Source organism: Glandiceps talaboti, chromosome 10, assembly GCF_964340395.1.
Source record: "Glandiceps talaboti chromosome 10, keGlaTala1.1, whole genome shotgun sequence".
NCBI classification, from domain to species: Eukaryota; Metazoa; Hemichordata; class Enteropneusta; family Spengelidae; genus Glandiceps; species Glandiceps talaboti.
The window spans coordinates 22460733-22482266 of NC_135558.1; the positions used below are offsets into that span (position 1 = coordinate 22460733).

At 35.1% G+C, this 21534-nt stretch overlaps 1 long non-coding RNA gene across 1 annotated transcript; it reads right to left on the bottom strand.

The window, feature by feature from the left end:
* Window positions 1–18168: 18168 nt before the first annotated feature.
* Window positions 18169–19969, bottom strand: LOC144441427 (uncharacterized). Its single transcript, XR_013481237.1, has 3 exons — window positions 19863–19969; window positions 18475–18711; window positions 18169–18225 (listed from the first exon to the last, which is right to left on the bottom strand). It is a non-coding gene; the product is annotated as an uncharacterized LOC144441427 (long non-coding RNA).
* Between the last annotated feature and the right edge of the window lie 1565 nt (window positions 19970–21534).

Consider the following 21534-nt stretch of genomic DNA (forward strand, 5'->3'; position numbering starts at 1 on the left):
ATCTTAGTCATATCAGTACACTTCATGTATTATAGAATGCTACTAGTAACTTACATACACACATGTATTCTGGATGCCAGACATCAGTTCTCCCGAAATATAATGATTTGTCTACTCATAGACTAAAGGGCATTTGACTTGTTTACTATCACACTGTACACATTTTACAATTGCACAACTTTAATGTGTAAATCTTATTAATACATACTTATACTTGCCAGTGGAAATTATGGCTAACACATACAAATTACAAATTTACAAGGTCAGAAAAATAATTGATTTTGACTTGAGGTTGACTCAGTTGTATAAGTATGTATCTTCTTTCCTCAGTTGACACTAATATTGTAAGTTGAAAATTATTTCAAAACCGTACTTCATTTATAACTCCCATTATCAAGAGTCACGCAATGATTGAATTAACCATCAGTAGCCACACATTTCTTAATTTCTGAATTTTTACAATCTTAAAAATTAAAAAAACCTTCAGACATTCATTGTTTTGCCAAAGTCCTTTTGTATGTACTGCCAGCTAAAGACATTACTCCTCAGTAACATGCCTAGAATACAGCAGCTATAGGATTGTATCATGTATAAAGAAAACAGTTCATATCGCATTTGTTCTTTCTGCTCTTCACTGGCTACCTGTGCACTACTCTCCAATGAGGCACTCAATTATCAATAACACACTACCCATGGTTACATCTCTGATTTGATTAACAGTAAACCTGAAACTCATCCACTTTGCTCAAGTCTCTTTATGTGTCCTAATGTAATACAAAGTCATACAGTGAGTGAGTGTTCTTACAAGCAATACTACTCTTATGGAACAGTATTATATACCACTTGAAGTACATCTATAGATGCTCATCACCCACTGTCAATAAGTTCAAGAAGGACATCAAGACGCATCTATTTGCAAGTGTTTTCTAACTTTTACATCTGCTATCATGTTAAATTCACCAACATTGAACAGTATATGTACATCGTATTGGATATTGGCATTATACAAATTGATTGTTTGTTTGATTGATTGATTGATTGATTGATTGATTGATCGATTGATTAATAAGATTAATTGATAAGATTGATAAAATCTTCATGAAAATACTTGAACCTATTGGAAGATACTGAGAATGGTAAAATTGTAGTCGATTCTTTATAAAAGAACTTGTCGATCTCATCAAACCCAACACTTTTATACAGAAATATTTTCAGGAAGATCTGCTAAAATGTAATCCTACACTATGAGGCCATGCAAAATGATACCCTTCTGGTGAAATGATAGAACAATAGAACATTACAAGTATACATGAAGGGAGTTGACTGTGCAACTTGGAACTCATGGTCAAGGTTAGGTCGTAGTCTTGGTTCTTGCTTGCATTAACTATATGGTGTATACTGGAGTGCACTCATCATTCATCAGTCAAAGGAACAAAAAACTCGAAGAAGTAAATGCTAGTGTAAGGGCTTGAGTACATAGATATTTGGTAAAGGAACAAAAACTGGAAATGCTACTGTAAGGGCTTGAGTGCATAGATATTTGGTAAAGGAACAAAAAAACTTGAAGTAAATGCTACTGTAATTAATAAGGGCTAAGCTTGGGTACATAGAGATATTTGGTAAAGGAACAAAAACTGGAAATGCTACTGTAAGGGCTTGGGTACATAGATATTTGGTAAAGGAAGTTTCATAAAGTGTCCAAAACATTCACTTTTGTAAAACTTATTGACTATTCTATTTTAATCTTATATTTTGTTGCATTAATTAACAAAATCGTCAATAGAACTGTTGAATGATTTATAGGAAAGCAGTAAGTTATAAGCTAAGGGTTAATCTGCTAGCTATAGAGTAATAATGAGAGACCAGTGACAATCATGAACTGTGATAACCTCTAAGAACAATCCTTGCTTTGTAGCAGATAATCAGTATTGTTTAATTTACATAATCCGGAAGGTTTAACTTGATATAATCTGATTTACATATGTAGTGTGGAACTGAATAAGTAATGAGCCATGCATATTACTGTCACTGAAAAACAATATCTAATGACAACAATTAGAATAGTTGTATGTAAAGCTAAATGAACTTGTACTGTCTAGTTATAAATATTGGAACAAAGAAAGGCAGATGTTTGGTAAACAACCCATCATACTTGTAGATATGTACATGACTGTACATATTAAATATTGTTCCCAATATTTTCTTTGTCCAGCCAAGGAAAATACAATTGGGGGTTTGTCATTAGTAGTTAATATCTAGACAAGTTGTAGATGCCAAAACCCTGTATTAACTATATTATTATATTATATTGACTGTATGTGGACAAGTTGTAGATGCCAAAACCCTGTATTAACTATATTATTATATTGACTGTATGTGGACAAGTTGTAGATGCCAAAACCCTGTATTAACTATATTATTATATTATTATATTGACTGTATGTGGACAGCTTTTCTCTCTCAACCACAATCCTCAGATCACTGACAAGTATCCTCCACCTGAATGAAAATATTGGAGAATAATGCACTTATACTTCCTCTTGAAAACAGTAATTTATAAAAAAAGAAAGAAAAAAGAATTATGGTGATTTGGAACATTTTGGCTCATAGTTTGATCACTGCCAAACCAATGATGCAGACATGAGTTGTCATGAAGTAGAACAACCAGGGCATAAAACCTACACATAATTTTTATTCAAATATTTTCTTCAACTTGATATGTACATGTGAGTGTGTTCAGGATGGTGTTTTGTTGTGCGTTGTCAAATTACATTGCTATCCAGTAGTGATTTCCTGAGGTCATACCCATGGTAAAGTATTGCAACCTAGAAGTTCACATCAGTGGGGTAGAAGTTCAAATATTTACCTGTGGTGTTTATATGCATGGTAGACTTTAAGTGTTAGACAGTGAACAAATAGTTTTATATCCGGTGCAAGGATTCTGACAGTAATTATTAAATTCATCTAACTTGTCAAAATATAGGTCAGGTCATACAAAACCTATAGCTTAGTTCTGTCTGGGAGTTCTGTCAGCGTTCTTTACTTTTATTTGTGCTGGAAAAAAACACAGGTCTACATTTTCCATTTGTTAACATTTTACCAGCTACTTTGACTTGGCAATCGAGGTCTGAGACAGTTTATTTTTGTAATAGGCACAGTCTATCAAAAACTAGTATTATGTTGATATACTACTCTGGCAATCAAGATTTCGGTTTACTACAATACAGACAGACTAAAACTATTGTTGTGACATGTTGATATAAGTTAATGGAATGAATGAATGTTGGTTTAATTATACTCATAATAGGGTGACATTTTTTATGACATCCATGATCTTGCAGTGTACATTTTTTATGACATCCTTAGCGATGTTCGGTTGTGTGCTGTATTGTATCGGAAGAACGTCCAAGGTCTAGCAGATAGACTAACCGAGACCTTGCATGAATTTTTCTACAGCTGTTACGTATATTAGGCAGATAACTGAGATAAGGTTGACATTCTTAAGTTTTGTTAATTTGTGTTTATTCAAAAACACTAAAGTTTCTTCAAACCATCAAGTCAAAGGAAAGAATTTTTCTGAACCCGAACATAATACCACCAAGCCTCTTTGCAATGATGTTCTCAAGTAAAGCACACCCCTTGGAGAATACAAAAAATATTCTCACTGTGAAACTATTTTTATTTTGTCCCATTTATACCATTGGTGCACTAACATATTGCATTGTGCTGTATAAAATTGCATTGATAGTGCTGATCTTGGCCACAACAAACATAAATACACTGAAATGTAACTATATAGAAATACCTCAGTCTGACTCCCTATCACACAGAACTGAGAACACCTTGCATTGTAATGCAGAGGTTCAAAACCTGTGGGATAAAAGTTCAAAATATTTACCCATGGCATTTAGTATTCAAATTGATGAGAAATACTAGTGACCACATACTTTTCTGTGTATGTAATCCATTCAACCATCAGTGTAAACACACATTCACAGTTGGAGAGAAGTATCTAGACCATGAGAACTGATTAACTTACTTCATAGTGTATTCAGTATAGTTGATCCACTTTTGATACAATCAAGAACACAGTCCAGCATCCTTTTAAAACAAGTAGAAAAATGCAGGCATCTGATCGAATTGTCAAAGTTGGTGATTTGCATAACTCTCAGTTCACTTCCATAATTATAAAATATAGTCTTTTTGGCAATAAATTACATTATGTAATCATACATTTTAGGAAGTAATTATAATAACAATGGAAAGTTTTGACCAATAGGAAACTTTCAAACCCAAGTCTTGAATGATGCATTATGGGAAATGTGGAGCAATGCAAAATGTTAACATACAAAATCAAGAGAGAAATATTAATTTTTAACTGTTTAAGCATCATTTATTATATACAAAATCGTATTGTTGCTTTGATGGTTTTCTTTGTAAACACTTCATTGTACTGGTATTGCTCCATTCTGAAAAATCAACAACTGAATACCATCATTAAGACAAAGTTTTTACGAATAAACCCACAGTGCAGTCAGGGGACAACTACCCTGAATAGTACATAGCCCTCTTTGTAACAAATTACATGAATTGTATGGCGGCACTTGCAATGCAACTTGGAACTGGCAACAAGCCCATTGACTCCACATTGTGAAGTGTTTCTTTGATCAATCAAAAGTTATGATGTCATAAAATGGTCCATTTGAGATCTGTTAAAACCTTACCAGTTACACAAGGTCAGATAAAAGAAGCCACTGATGTACACTCACATTTTATGTGTTTCTGGATAATACTTTTGGATGAAAGCATTCCTCTGGAGACATACAAATGTATGTTTACCAAGTGAATTGACACTGGTAAAAAGAATCAGTAAATGTGAAGAAGAAAAAACTAAATTTCTATCTCTACACTGTCTTTCAGCATGAAAAATAATGGGCTCTATCAGTATGTGTTTGTTGGAGTGGTCCGTGGGATCAACTGCCCATGCTTTGGAAGTATTTAAATCATTGTTGCAATCACTATATATTTAGACACAGTATATGAGAGCCATTTATATCATTTTGTATGCAAAAGGAAATGAAAACAGGAGCTTGAAATGTATTTTGGCATTGGCTGGGACATGTTTAAGATATCAAATTTAAAACTGAATGCTGAAGAAAAGTAACTCAGGACTAATCTTTTTGATGGATGCCGCCATTTGGAAAGTTGTGCCCTGGTGATTCAGAGAAACTGGTTTGTGACTTACAGGTTTTTAGGGGGTAATTTTTATTCTTAGTATATATGATTTCATTGTTTCAAAATTTGGGGCCCGTCTCTATCCCACCCCTGAATGTGATAGTTTGAATTTCCCGCATTTGAAAGGATTACAATAATCCTCTTTATTATATGGCATTTGTGTGTTCAAAAGGAATTTTTACTGAATCAGAATTTAAGAAACACACTTTATAATATACATGATTGTATAATGTATAACAAAATATTCAATTAATATCAAATAGACTAGAGACTAATTGTACTAATTGGTAGAATTGATGCATTTATACTTAAATCTTCAAACTACCATCATCATTCTATCTTTGCCCTCATTTAACCTTTTCTATTTTAAGTCTTGTACGTTTCTTGCATAAGTGCAGTTAAAGTTTAAGGAAGTGGGTTGAGTTGTAGACACATACATCATAGTGTGTCAGATATCAAAGCGCACAGTACTCTCCATACAGTTTCCCTACAATGCTGTACATGACAATTGAGGTCGTAAACTCATGTAGCGTATCTTTACAAGTCTGGTGAAACTTATCAACCATTATAAAGTTTGTTATCACATTTTTGACAGATATATGGTATGACATGTTTCATGCACTGAAGTTTTCCACAATTGCTTTTTTAGCACAACTAAACAGTACTTTTAGGTTCAGTAGTGCTATAGGTATAGTACGGTGTCTGTCCGTGTGTGTGTGTGTGTGTGTGTGTGTGTGTGTGTGTGTGTGTGTGTGTGTGTGTGTGTGTGACAACTTACCTCAAAAACCACCAGACCGATTACCTTGGTGTTTGATGGGCACATTACTTTGGTATTTAGTTGGGAAATTGTTCAAAACAAAATGATCATATCAAAGGTGTACTTTGACACAGCCTACAAATGAAAGTTTATTGTTTTATTGATTGCCATAAAATCATTAAATCTTTTATGGGCTACTTCACATCTCAATGTCACTGGCATCAAGATTAACCTCTGTTTGGGGTTACTTGGAAATGTTGTTTTTACTAAAATTTTAGCACAGCTGAATGAAATCATAGACACTGTCTATGATTAAAACAGGTTCATTCATGCTACAGAAATGATAAAGAGTCTTGTCCATCTATAGATCTGTCTGTCTGTCTGTCTGTCTTACTGTCTGTCTGTCTGTCTGTCTGCCTGTCTGTCTGGGGTTGACTTAAACTTAAAGAAACTTAAGTCTTTTGTGATTTCAGTCTCTAGTTAGCACAGCTGAACTAATGAAGTTCAAGTGATATATGTATGATGTGGTGTCTGGGTGTCTGTTCATCTGTCCATCCATCCATCTGTCTGTCTGTCTGTCTGTCTGTCAAACCCAGGTTTAAGTCTCTGATACACAGTATATAAGAGTCAGTTGTAAACCACAATCACAAGATGAATATGCATGAAAATTTAGCTATTGTCCTCTGTGCTTGTCGCTAATACGGTTCTCTGATTGGCAGTTGTTTATATCCTGATGACATTTGCTAGACCTTGGATGTTCCATCCTCGATAGCGATGTTCGGTCGTGTGTCATATTTTATCGGAAGGACATCCGAGGTCTAGCAGATAGACTAACTAATATACTTTCCAAGGCAAAAAATATACTTTGTAAGGTAAAACCAGAGGTTTAAATCCTGATATCTGAAAATTCCTAATCATACATTGAATCAATACAAAATAATTCTAACCTACAATTACTGATTTTTCAGTCCCAAAACTTGTTATTGTCCATACACTGATACCAAGCTCAATACACTGTGATCGGTGTATCACTCTCCTTAACTGGTCGGAAAAAAATAGGTAACCCACTAGTAAAACAGTCCTAATAAATAAATTCAATCCTGACATTAAAAATTATATATATATATTCAGTTATTGCTAAGAAGTTTTCAAGAATTGCTACATAGTGGCTTTCATGTAGAAGACAGTGTCAGTGGTAGTTTCATGTATGGTCTATAAAACTGATCTATTCACAAAGACAGTGTCAGTGGTAGTTTCATCTATGGTCTATAAAACTGATCTATTCACAAAGACAGTGTCAGTGGTAGTTTCATCTATGGTCTATAAAACTGATCTATTCACAAAGACAGTGTCAGTGGTAGTTTCATCTATGGTCTATAAAACTGATCTATTCACAAAGACAGTGTCAGTGGTAGTTTCATCTATGGTCTATAGAACTGATCTATTCACAAAGACAGTGTCAGTGGTAGTTTCATCTATTGTCTATAAAACTGTTCTATTCACAAAGACAGTGTCAGTGGTAGTTTCATCTATGGTCTATAAAACTGATCTATTCACAAAGACAGTGTCAGTGGTAGTTTCATCTATTGTCTATAAAACTGTTCTATTCACAAAGACAGTGTCAGTGGTAGTTTCATCTATGGTCTATAAAACTGATCTATTCACAAAGACAGTGTCAGTGGTAGTTTCATCTATGGTCTATAAAACTGATCTATTCACAAAGACAGTGTCAGTGGTAGTTTCATCTATGGTCTATAAAACTGATCTATTCACAAAGACAGTGTCAGTGGTAGTTTCATCTATGGTCTATAAAACTGTTCTATTCACAAAGACAGTGTCAGTGGTAGTTTCATCTATTGTCTATAAAACTGTTCTATTCACAAAGACAGTGTCAATGGTAGTTTCATCTATGGTCTATAAAACTGATCTATTCACAAAGACAGTGTCAGTGGTAGTTTCATCTATGGTCTATAAAACTGATCTATTCACAAAGACAGTGTCAGTGGTAGTTTCATCTATGGTCTATAGAACTGATCTATTCACAAAGACAGTGTCAGTGGTAGTTTCATCTATGGTCTATAAAACTGATCTATTCACAAAGACAGTGTCAATGGTAGTTTCATCTATTGTCTATAAAACTGTTCTATTCACAAAGACAGTGTCAGTGGTAGTTTCATCTATGGTCTATAGAACTGATCTATTCACAAAGACAGTGTCAGTGGTAGTTTCATCTATGGTCTATAAAACTGTTCTATTCACAAAGACAGTGTCAGTGGTAGTTTCATCTATTGTCTATAAAACTGTTCTATTCACAAAGACAGTGTCAGTGGTAGTTTCATCTATGGTCTATAAAACTGTTCTATTCACAAAGACAGTGTCAGTGGTAGTTTCATCTATGGTCTATAGAACTGATCTATTCACAAAGACAGTGTCAGTGGTAGTTTCATCTATGGTCTATAAAACTGTTCTATTCACAAAGACAGTGTCAGTGGTAGTTTCATCTATGGTCTATAAAACTGTTCTATTCACAAAGACAGTGTCAGTGGTAGTTTCATCTATGGTCTATAAAACTGTTCTATTCACAAAGACAGTGTCAGTGGTAGTTTCATCTATGGTCTATAGAACTGATCTATTCACAAAGACAGTGTCAGTGGTAGTTTCATCTATTGTCTAGAGAACTGATCTATTCACAAAGACAGTGTCAGTGTTAGTTTCATCTATTGTCTAGAGAACTGATCTATTCACAAAGACAGTGTCAGTGGTAGTTTCATCTATTGTCTATAGAACTGATCTATTCACAAAGACAGTGTCAGTGGTAGTTTCATCTATTGTCTAGAGAACTGATCTATTCACAAAGACAGTGTCAGTGGTAGTTTCATCTATTGTCTAGAGAACTGATCTATTCACAAAAGTAATAGGACATTGCCTATGAAAACATTTCAGAAATGTTGATATAGCCACATAAATACCAATAAAGAGTTTATTGCTCAAAACGTCTGTTTTCACTATTAGTATTACTAATTTACTTCAGAGATTGTACGCATGTTTATGAATCATGACTTCCAATATCTACATTTTTGCACGATAGAATACTAAATAATGATGTAAGTCCTGGAATAACTATGTGATGCCAAAGTACAAGTGTATGTGGTCAGGTGGTCATATACTGATAAACACGAAAGTACCATATTTGTGTAGGATAGCAATGTGTGATATTCCATGTATTGTAACAATTGTCAGTGTGACATCGACAGACTAAAGCATGTTCTGGACAGATGTCTGCAATGACATTTGCATATTACAAAATTAATTCTTATCAAAAAATACTAGTAACATAACTAGTTGAAGATACTAATTCTTTTCATGATGTAAAAGTTTATAGTCAGTCATCCTACTTGTGTAGACAGGCTATAGAAGCACCAACTATTGGTATACAAAAATGAATATATATAACATTACATAATTTATTATATATTTTACATTGATCAAAAGTATTACTTGATAACAAGGCAAAGCAACTTTCTCTTCAATCACATGTAAACATTTAAAGGTTAAATCTTTGTCTCCTTCATTACAATGCTAGATACAAATACTATTTAAAAGGCTTTGATTGATCGAATGTTCCTCTTCTCATTTACGACCATTGCTAGATACTTTATTTAAAAGGCAGTGATTGAATTTTCCTGCCTTCTGTTCCGTTTAGATTCTGAACCATGCTGATAGGTGAAAGCAAGCTTAGCAAGAATTAGACCTTGTGCACTGTTTATTTCAGCATGAAACATGGCTGTTAGCCAATTTGATCATAAACACCACTGTTGGTATGAAGTGTTGATGATAGTGCTACTAGGAAAGTACCCCATTAACCAATACAAACACCACTGTTGGTATGAAGTGTTCATGATAGTGCTACTAGGAAGGTACCCCATTAACCAATACAAACACCACTGTTGGTATGAAGTGTTAATGATAGTGCTACTAGGAAAGTACCCCATTAACCAATACAAACACCACTGTTGGTATGAAGTGTTGATGATAGTGCTACTAGGAAGGTACCCCATTAACCAATACAAACACCACTGTTGGTATGAAGTGTTGATGATAGTGCTACTAGGAAAGTACCCCATTAACCAATACAAACACCACTGTTGGTATGAAGTGTTGATGATAGTGCTACTAGGAAAGTACCCCATTAACCAATACAAACACCACTGTTGGTATGAAGTGTTGATGATAGTGCTACTAGGAAGGTACCCCATTAACCAATACAAACACCACTGTTGGTATGAAGTGTTGATGATAGTGCTACTAGGAAGGTACCCCATTAACCAATACAAACACCACTGTTGGTATGAAGTGTTGATGATAGTGCTACTAGGAAAGTACCCCATTAACCAATACAAACACCACTGTTGGTATGAAGTGTTGATGATAGTGCTACTAGGAAAGTACCCCATTAACCAATACAAACACCACTGTTGGTATGAAGTGTTGATGATAGTGCTACTAGGAAAGTACCCCATTAACCAATACAAACACCACTGTTGGTATGAAGTGTTGATGATAGTGCTACTAGGAAAGTACCCCATTAACCAATACAAACACCACTGTTGGTATGAAGTGTTGATGATAGTGCTACTAGGAAAGTACCCCATTAACCAATACAAACACCACTGTTGGTATGAAGTGTTAATGATAGTGCTACTAGGAAGGTACCCCATTAACCAATACAAACACCACTGTTGGTATGAAGTGTTAATGATAGTGCTACTAGGAAAGTACCCCATTAACCAATACAAACACCACTGTTGGTATGAAGTGTTGATGATAGTGCTACTAGGAAAGTACCCCATTAACCAATACAAGTAATGAATGTACTTATTGGCTGATCATTGTTTATATCTCAAGTAAAATTAAAAACATAAGCACTGGATTTGGTTTATACATTGGTACAATGGAAGAACTAGTTATTTCCTGTGCCCAGAGGAGATATTCTTTGTGTACTCATACACTGTAAAGTAATATGGATTAGATTCTTCCAAAGTTTAAAAGTGCATTGACCATAATATCGCATGAAGTATATCATAGTATGTGCTTACAATTTGATGCTTTTTGAAACAAAATAAATGCATAGACAGCAGTCAAATATAAAAATACTGTCAGATATTATAGGGTGATAATTTCATTCAATTGAAGTTCCTGAAATGTCTAAGGTCTAGTGACTGGTGCTGGAATTTTCATTATTTTTGTTACCATAATTTTTACTTATACTTTATGTTGTTATTCCTCCTAAAGTATGTATAATTACTATGATCACACACTATCAATATCCTCAAAATTGACAATTTATTGACAAACTATGAAGTAATACAGATTAATGTAAAGAGTGGAATACTAATTACAACTAGTGACAGGCAAGCATTTAATTTACAAGTTTAAGCAGGAAAACTAAATAAATGAATTGGATTAATAACACTTGATGCTGCATATTGGACATACACAGACTTATGATTACATTCCAACACTTTTATTGCTTCTTTACATAATATTAATAGTTCCCATTCACAACCAATTTTCAAGTTCCCCTGGCACTTCATGTACACATAAAGAGGTATTGAACTGTTATTATCAAACTACAGTAAATCTCTGTAGTTCCAACAATGTTTGCAAAGTGTTATTAGTCTAATCCACTCCAATTCAGTTGTTCATTTTCTCTGTTTGTAGCAGGTTTTGCTTGTAAATGCTTGCCTGTCACTGGTTGTATATGTACACAAATTACTGTCAGCTTTTTTGTCCACTTTGAAGAGGTGTACTAAGTTGTAATATTTGTAGATATCTAGCTGAAGTATTTTCACTAGTTGATATGTACCACGGTATGTTCTGTGGAGAGAACATTCAAGATCAACCTACATATATTTATTTATTTAGATTATTACACATAATATATTGTGAGGTAAAGGTTTACTAAAATGAAAATAATGATTACAAACAAAACTAGACTAAACTCCAAATAAAGTACAAAACAAGGGTAAAAAAGACATTTCAAAAGATTTGTTGTATACAAGTTACACACCAGTAAAGATACTTAGATAGTTTAGAACTAGTAGGTTCCAGGCTAAATATATTATCTCATATCTGAATTGTAAATCACACAATCTTATTTGCATGTTCAGTTTGTGTACATGTGCAACTTTTTTGAACCGCATACATAATTCATAGATGGAAGTCATATCGTTCAAGACATTTAATCCTCACATTGAAAGTACAACACCAGCAATTCTTACAATGCCTCGGAATAAATTTGAAGAAAAGAATGCTTCTATAGAGTTGACCTGTATTCTTTGTGTTTGGTTGAAATGCTGAGAGACTGAAAGATTTGACCATGTACAAAGCTGTTAATTCACCACACATGTACATGTATATGAGTTCACCAAGGTTACTGCTATCCGCTTTGAAAGTCTCATGAATCTTCTTACTTCAGTATAGTATACTGACCTTTGCTATTTATAACTGTATAAGTGTATACATGAGTTAGTGGGCTTTGACATATTAAAATACAAAGACATGCTTTTCATACATTTATTATGCAATAGATGGTGAGAAGGGCATGGATTTACTTTTGAAAACAACAATTGCATTCCCTTGCATTTAAGAGATGTGTTTAAACCATACATGTATAATATGCTTGAATTGAGTAGGCTGTGTTTACTGTTTGATAGCAAGAAAAGTATAAAGATGATTCTATATCAGGAAAACAGTTTTAGGCTGTGACTATAATGCACCTATCATAAAACTGTGCTGTGTTTCTATAATCCTTTAATCTCCAGACATCATGACTTCCCAATCTTATTTGGATGGTTGAGGGCGCTGTTTTGTTTTGACTGGCCAAGTTCTTGCCTCAAAAGAAGAGTGCAGTGAATAATATGGGTATTGTAGGTTGAGGTCTACACTTGGCAGATTGATAGATTTCCTTACTTCAGTTGTACATATATGTACGTGTACATTGTATTATAAGAAACCAAGACTCGATTATCGCTTTGCAAAGGTAAATTTTAGATTAACACCTCTATCGGGGTATCTATGTAACTTTGAAGATATAGACTGCTAGTTATTTCCTTTGCCCCAGAGGAGATATTCTTTGTGTACTTATACACACTGTAAAGTAATATGGATTGGATGCTTCCAAAGTAAAAAAAAAAGTGCATTGACCATAATATCACACGAAGATAGGTGCTTTGTAAATGTTACTGATTGATTGATTGATTGATTGATTGATTGATTGATTTGATTGCATGATCGATAGATCAATCAATCACAATGTCAATAAAACTTTCAAAACTGGCATGCATGTTATCCAGGTAACATTGACTGTCAGTGAAGGTCTTTAATGCTTATATCAAATGCCTTTAACCAGTAAGAAATATAGTGAAAAACAGTACATAAGAAATGAAGTACTTTGGTATCTTTAATTGAAAACAGTATCTGAATGTAAAACAATGTGGTGTTACTATCTCAACAAGCTCTCAGTAGCCCAGAAATTTGTCATGGTGTTAGTGATACTATCTTATGAAACTATAATCTAGTCAAGAGAGTTGTCATGGTGTTACTATCTCAAGAAGCTTTCCAGCCCAGAAATTTGTCATGGTGTTAGTGATACTATCTTATGAAACTATAATCTAGTCAAGAGAGTTGTCATGGTGTTACTATCTCAAGAAGCTTTCCAGCCCAGAGACTTGTCTTGGTGTTACATCTCAAGATGCCCTCTCTGGCCCAGAGACTGATCTTGGTGTTACTGTGTCAAGAACCTCTCTATATCAGAAACTTGTCATGGTGTAATTACTATCTCATGAAGCTATCTCTATCCCAGGGACTAATTTTGGTGTTACTATATATATACCTCAAGAAGCTCTATAGCCCAGAGACTTGTCTTGGTGTTACATCTCAAGATGCCCTCTCTGGCCCAGAGACTGATCTTGGTGTTACTGTGTCAAGAACCTCTCTATCAGAAACTTGTCATGGTGTAATTACTATCTCATGAAGCTATCTCTATCCCAGGGACTTATTTTGGTGTTACTATATATATACCTCAAGATGCTCTCTAGCCCAGAGACTTGTCTTGGTGTTACAATCTCAAGAAGATCTCTATCCCAGGTACTTGTCTTGGTGTTACTATCTCAAGAAGCTCTCTTTCCCAGATATTTGTCTTGGTGTTACTATCTCAAGAAGATCTCTATCCCAGGTACGGGTCTTGTGTTACTAACTCAAGAAGCTCTCTATCCTAGGTACTTGTCTTGGTGTTACTATCTCAAGAAGATCTCTATCCCAGGTACTTGTCTTGGTGTTACTAACTCAAGAATCTCTCTATCCCAGGTACTTGTCTTGGTGTTACTAGCTCAAGAAACTCTATCCCAGGTACTTGTCTTGGTGTTACTATCTCAAGAATCTCTCTATCCCAGGTACTTGTCTTGGTGTTACTAGCTCAAGAAAGTCTATCCCAGGTACTTGTCATGGTGTTACTATCTCAAGAAACTCTCTATCCCAGGTACTTGTCTTGATGTTACTATCTCAAGAAGCTCTCTATCCCAGGTACTTGTCTTGGTGTTACTATCTCAAGAAACTCTATCCCAGGTACTTGTCTTGATGTTACTATCTCAAGAAACTCTCTATCCCAGGTACTTGTCTTGATGTTACTATCTCAAGAAACTCTCTATCCCAGGTACTTGTCTTGGTGTTACTATCTCAAGAAACTCTCTATCCCAGGTACTTGTCTTGGTGTTACTATCTCAAGAATCTCTCTTTCCCAGGTACTTGTCTTGGTGTTACTATCTCAAGAAGATCTTTTTCCCAGGTACTTGTCTTGGTGTTACTATCTCAAGAAAGTCTCTATCCCAGGTACTTGTCTTGGTGTTACTATCTCAAGAAGCTCTCTATCCCAGGTACTTGTCTTGGTGTTACTATCTCAAGAAGCTCTCTATCCCAGGTACTTGTCTTGGTGTTACTATCTCAAGAAGCTCTCTATCCCAGGTACTTGTCTTGGTGTTACTATCTCAAGAAGCTCTCTATCCCAGGTACTTGTCTTGGTGTTACTATCTCAAGAAGCAAGCTGAACTATAAGAAAGCTTCATAAGATACAAAATGTTCAGGTCTAAGGGCCAACATTACACATCAACTCCAGTAATAACTCTTTATTAAACTCAGATGGGGAAGTTGTTTTATTCCCATTAAAATTAATGAGCATATTAAAGTTTTTTGGTTCATAGACTTTATTCTTTGGTTCAAAAGCCTAATTCATTGACCAACTTGATTTGATGTGTTTAATATGATGAACATGTAGTGAAAGCAGCTTATTGTGTGTGTTTTGGGTAAGAACAGCAGGGTTTGAAAGATGGATTGGATTGGATTTATAAACAGATGGTCTAAATATACTCCAATTTATTGGGAATTTCCCCTTTTAAACTGGTCAAGGCATACCACACTGTAAAAGACATTTAATTGTACACAACAGAGAATTGGTTACATTTCATTTCATTACAAATTTGGTACACATATGGATGTGTATATGAAGGTTCATCCCAGGCCATAGTAGAGAATTGAGATCCTTAGTACATGTATGTAACAATAGAGATGACCCTAAATAGTGCTTAGTTTTTAAAGGCCTTTGTTGTATAAATTTAGCTGTGAAAAACAGTTTTCTTACAAAGCTATATAGAAAATGTTGGACCAGAATCCTTAATATGTACTCCATATGACTACATTTTACTGATAAGATAACACTAATATGAGAATTAACATAGGATTGAATCATTGGATCTCATATTCTATGACTTCCAATGCTACATGTACATAACGGTATAGGGCACTCCTTTAGAGTTATGATTTGTTTCAAATGTAGTATTTTCGCCCTTTTCAAGCAGAGTATTGAGACTAGATCTTGGCTATTTTGAAAATTTGGAGAATTCAACCATGTGATATCAAATTGTTATGGTGAACATCCTCAAATTATATGTTCCTCAAGTAAATCATGTTTTAATAATGAATAGTTCTTGTTACGAACCAAAAATTCAAATGATAGCAGTATCTGTATGTAATGTTTCACCTGTTCAGGTCAATAAGCTACAATGTCAAACTTTCTGTTTCGCACTAAAGCCATCAAATGGAAAGTTTGATAAACTTATCAACCTGAACAGACCAAATGTTACTTGTAGATAATTATAGAACTATTTATCTGTAGCCTGTTGTGGCGCTGAATGACTGATACCAATAACACTCATCTTTAAATCAGCTTGTCCAGCTAACTGTAACAAGTTGATAATTATGGTTTGAAAATTGACACAGTTAGTCATGCACACACCCCAGAATCTCTTATCAGAATACCTCCACAGTTGATTAGATCATCCAGTCGAGAGTGTTTACATACATCAGACTTTTTTGATTTTCCAAAGTATGTATCATTTGTCACTGTCACTGATCAGCTTTAAAGGAGGTACTTCATTAACAGTTTGGAGGGGGTGGGGGGTGGGGGGGGGTAGGGGGGTGGCAACTAACCATTGATTTTCAAACTGTAATTATCAACTTGCTATGGCTTAGCAGGACAAGTTGAATAAGGTGAGTGTTATCGGAGTCAGTCATTGTGTGCCTTAAACAGACACATTTATCTGGTGAGCAGATGAAATATTTAAGGGAACTATTTGTATGGCTTTACCCTAAATTCAGTTACTTATTCCATCATGTGGTCTAGATTGAGGCACAGGTTGGCTTATAACTGTGATGTGTTAGAAAGGATTGAATCACCCTTTCAGTCCTTGATGTGTATTTCAAATACTAAATGTTTAAATAGCCACCTAATGCCAGTGTAGGGTAATAGCCACATAATGATGCCAGTGTAGGGTAATAGCCACCTAATGCCAATGTAGGGTAATAGCCACCTAATGCCAATGTAGGGTAATAGCCACCTAATGCCAATGTAGGGTAATAGCCACCTAATGCCAATGTAGGGTAATAGCCACCTAATGCCAATGTAGGGTAATAGCCACCTAATGCCAATGTAGGGTAATAGCCACATAATGATGCCAGTGTAGGGTAACCCTTACCGAAATGAGACAGCTGTTTTTGAGCTGCAGCAGCTCTCAAAAAGACTTCTGACAGTTAGCTGCCGGAAGGCTGATTTTTGTGCATACATAATTAGATTTGAGCTGCAGAGAACAGCTCTCAACAGCTCAGGTAAATACCTGACAGACATTCAACTGCTTTATAACAGACTTATGTAAGACTATCGTCAGACATCTGAAAGACCACTAACAGACCTGACAGACTAACAACAGCCTTCTGACAGCATTGTGACAAACTGCTGAAAGACTATAAGCAGACTTCTGACAGGTATCATTGGCACACTGCAAAAGGGGAATTCCTTACTAAAAATCCACTAGTTTAAAAAGTGTTCTATACTAATTCAAAACAAGTCTGATCAGTTTTGAGTGTTTCATTCATGTTTTAAACTTGTCAGAAGTCCTTAGTCAACTCATTTGAAACTAGTTTTAAACATGTTTTAAACCATATTAATTTTGACACTTAAAACATGCTTATACACGTTGGGGAAATATATTTGACATACAAATGTATATCAGGACTGACCATATTTGATTTGAATGCTTGTTCCCACTGAAACATATTTAAAAAATGTCAGTTTCACAAACTCACAAAGTTTGTTCACTTACATGTTTTAGGGGATACACATATATGTATGTATGTATGTACATACACACACGGGCACATACTTTTGCAACCAGTAAATCATGCAGAAGAAGAATTAAATGAAAACAAGAAGCAACTTTATTGCTTTTTTCCAAAATAACTAAAAGGCTTGAGACATGTCTGTAGTGAAATGACAGTACCAACATACCTGAGTTTAACAATAGTACCTGTATTCATCCATTGATTAGAAGACAAAAAATATATGTCCCTTAATGATGGGGTTCTTCAAATCAAATCTAAAGAATTACCTACATCATACATGTGAAAGAGCTCTGGCAATTTGAGTTTGGCTTTCAACAGTTGCTGGAGTTTCAGAGTCTGACATTATTTCACTTTCAGTCATTATATAAGCTAAAGCCATTGTGTTCATCATTAGCATCATCACTTCGGCAGTTTACATCATCACTTTGGCAGTTTACATCATTAGTTTGGCAGAATCAGGATCAGAATCAGATCAATCAATATCCATTGGTTCCTGAAAGTCACTGCAAAGAAAGAACCAAGAGCAATCAATTAACAAAAGAAATGTTTGTTATGAATGTGAAGGGAGAGGTACACAGTTCATTTTATCTTTTGTTTCTAATAAACAGTTACATGCTACAAACAAAGAATCTATTGTTTGTCCCTATAGAAATGCCAACTGTCTTGTGTCTTTTTACTATTTGCTCCTCTTGGACAATTATATTGCTCTGTTTTGTTTTTATACACTAACAGATTAAAAAAGTTACTAGTACCTTTGAAAGTAGGCCTGTTCCTTCATCCTTTTTAAAGTTGCCATACAACTTTGCTAGGCGTTTGGCTTGCTTCTCTTCAGCAATTTCTCTATCTTTGTCAGTCTTTGCTTTATTGCTTTGCTGTGCTGCATGTGTTCCATTTTTTGTCCTGCTGGAGTTTGCTTTCTTTGTCCACTTTCTGTTTTTTGTACTTTTATGTTGACACTGCTTTTTCTAAAGTCATCTTGAGTTTCTACTCTAAGATGCAACAAATAAAAACATGCATGTAAGTAACACTAATTTTGGCAAAACAAAAATTATCAACTGGTAAATAGAATCTACAAAATGTATATTCTTGTAGTGTGTTAACAGTGGTACACCCTAGGTGAATACATTTTATCAGACTTCCCAAAAGTACATCAGAGGCTGAGCAGCCATAATTAAGGAACAGCTTTATAAAAACTTTATAAAAAAATAATGAACTCGCAGTCTTCCCACATTGTCTCACTTAACACTTAACATTTCTACTTAGAATAAGACAAGGATAATTAATATTGCTTGTCTGATGGCCACAATGCCTCAACAAGAGTTCCATATTCTTACTCTCTCCTTACAACTAAATAGGTGTTGTGTTCTATAATTTGCACTATAACGTAATGAATACACAAATACATCAATATGAAGCATTTTAAACATGACAATCTTTGATTAAAATGAAAGTCCATACCCTTATTAAATAAATACATACATGTACGTATATATATATACACACACACACATACATACATACGGACAGACCTCAATGACATACATCAAGTTGGTGAAAAGTGTTCTGCATGTACATGACAGAGCACTGTGTAAATGTGGCTGTGACCATGGGGTGTACTAGTACTACTACTAAATGATTTGTGACACACTGGTTTCTACAAAACACTCCAACATTGTTCCATTCCATATCTTAATTGAATAAATTAATTTGCCACTGTTTTCTAACAAGACTCAGTGCGGTACATAGGAACTCTTTCGACGAGAAACTAATATTTTTTACACGATAAATCATGGGGGGGGGGGGGGTGTAATCTAATTCCAGTTTACACACGGCACCAGGCAAGCAGTGCATTCTTTCCTACTTTCAATCGACAAAGTGGACACTCCAACTTGAATATTACATGTATATCAGATGTACTTTAAAAACAACTTTCGGAAGTTTCAAACAGTTGTAGAAGTCTATGTATGCAACCGTGGACCGAGGTCTAGGTCTATGTCTGAAAAGGCTCCGATCGTACGGCCACAAGTACTATAATATAAATAAGATACAACGTCTACACATAGACGACCTGGATTCTATCGTTTAAAAAAAATACCAGAGCCTATAATGTGCTCTGAAAGCGTCAGTTAAATTAACATACCTTCATCACCAAAATGAGTAGGTCTTGATGTATACCTCTTCTCATGATCAGTTGTCGAAAACGATTTTCTTTGCCTTTGTGAATCATGGCCGCCATCTTCCGTTTCACATTTGAAGTACTGGGGAGATTGCGCGCGTTGATTTGATTGGCTGATACGTCATAGCCTCGTTCACAATAATTTCAAAACTTCAATGCGTTGTAAACTTTACAGCAGTCGTTGATTCAATTTTGAAAAAATATATTTTTGTTTATTATTTTGTTTCTTTCATATTATCCATGTTTGCGCTGTTATTAGCCATAAACAAAATATTTGTTCCTAGCAGTTTTTCCACTAGCTTTGAAAGAGCCTGTGACGCCATATTGTGGATATAACCTTAGCCAGCGATCGACGATCGAGGGGTTTGTTTACACCGTACGTTCACGTTACGTATCGACTCAAAACAGAGCAGTATACTTGTAATCTCCAAAAGTTGAAGCAAAATGGCAATCTATGAGAGATGGAAGCGAAAAGTGGCCATTCCAGTTCTGAGGACAACTTTGCGATCATTGGCCCACAAACGATGGACTCCCATCACTTCCGGGTGATGTCCCTCGACATCAACAACACACGAACACGTACACAGACAATACCGATACCGTTTCAAGCGAGTTTGGTAGACTAATGAGATGATCGACAGGAAGGAGATGGCGAGCATCATATTTATTCATGTTATAACATAACGGAGGAAATGAAGACAACTGTGAGTTATTTGACAATGAAGAGGGGAGTCAAAATCCCTTGTTGACATCCGACTGTCGAGATTTATCAGACGGCGTTGATGATGGGTATGACAACCCTGAATATGACTGACTATAGTGAAACTGAAAACTCAGATATTGGCGAGGCCGATCATATGCGGCCCAAAATGAACCACTCTTTTCAATGCCTATACGCTACACGACCGGCCCAAGTCAAGAAATATACTGCAGGGGACATTTCCTGTAGTACCCTTGAAAATGGGCCGTGTTTCTGCATATGTAACCAGTAATTGCTAGTCCCAAGTTGAAGCATAGTAAACAAATTCCACACTAATATACGTGCATGGCTATCACAAACCCAGAATACTAAATCTGGCAAATGATTTTAAAATGGATGTTTGTTATGTAGGTGACATATTACAAATAATTTGAGAAAACAGTTACATTAAATCTCGGTAAGTTGTGAGGGTGAACGATGCAAATAATAAATGCATACAACAATACATGTACATTTTATATTAGAGGTATTCTGTAAGGATTGATTTTGTTGTTCATGCAGCTGGTTTACGTTTTAACAAGAACAGATTCCTGTGTTTATACTTAACAATGAAACTTAATAAATATATTTTAACATGTAAATGTACTGTAGTTATTGGTTATTTGATGGTGTTGCAGGCATTCTTATAAATATTACCTACATTCACCTGCATACATTTGATGTATGTTTTAGTGAATAAGTATTTAGGCAAGTTTAATTCCAAGCAATATTTATTATGACACAGAAGCATATTAACAGAGAACCCTTGGATTGGTATGCCCTTCCACATTGCCACTGTCCAGGTAACTTTAAAATATTCTGGAAACTACCACAAAAGCTGCTAAAAGTCTGCTGCTAGTCGTTTTGCCCATGACAGAGCAAAGTGTAAACACTCCT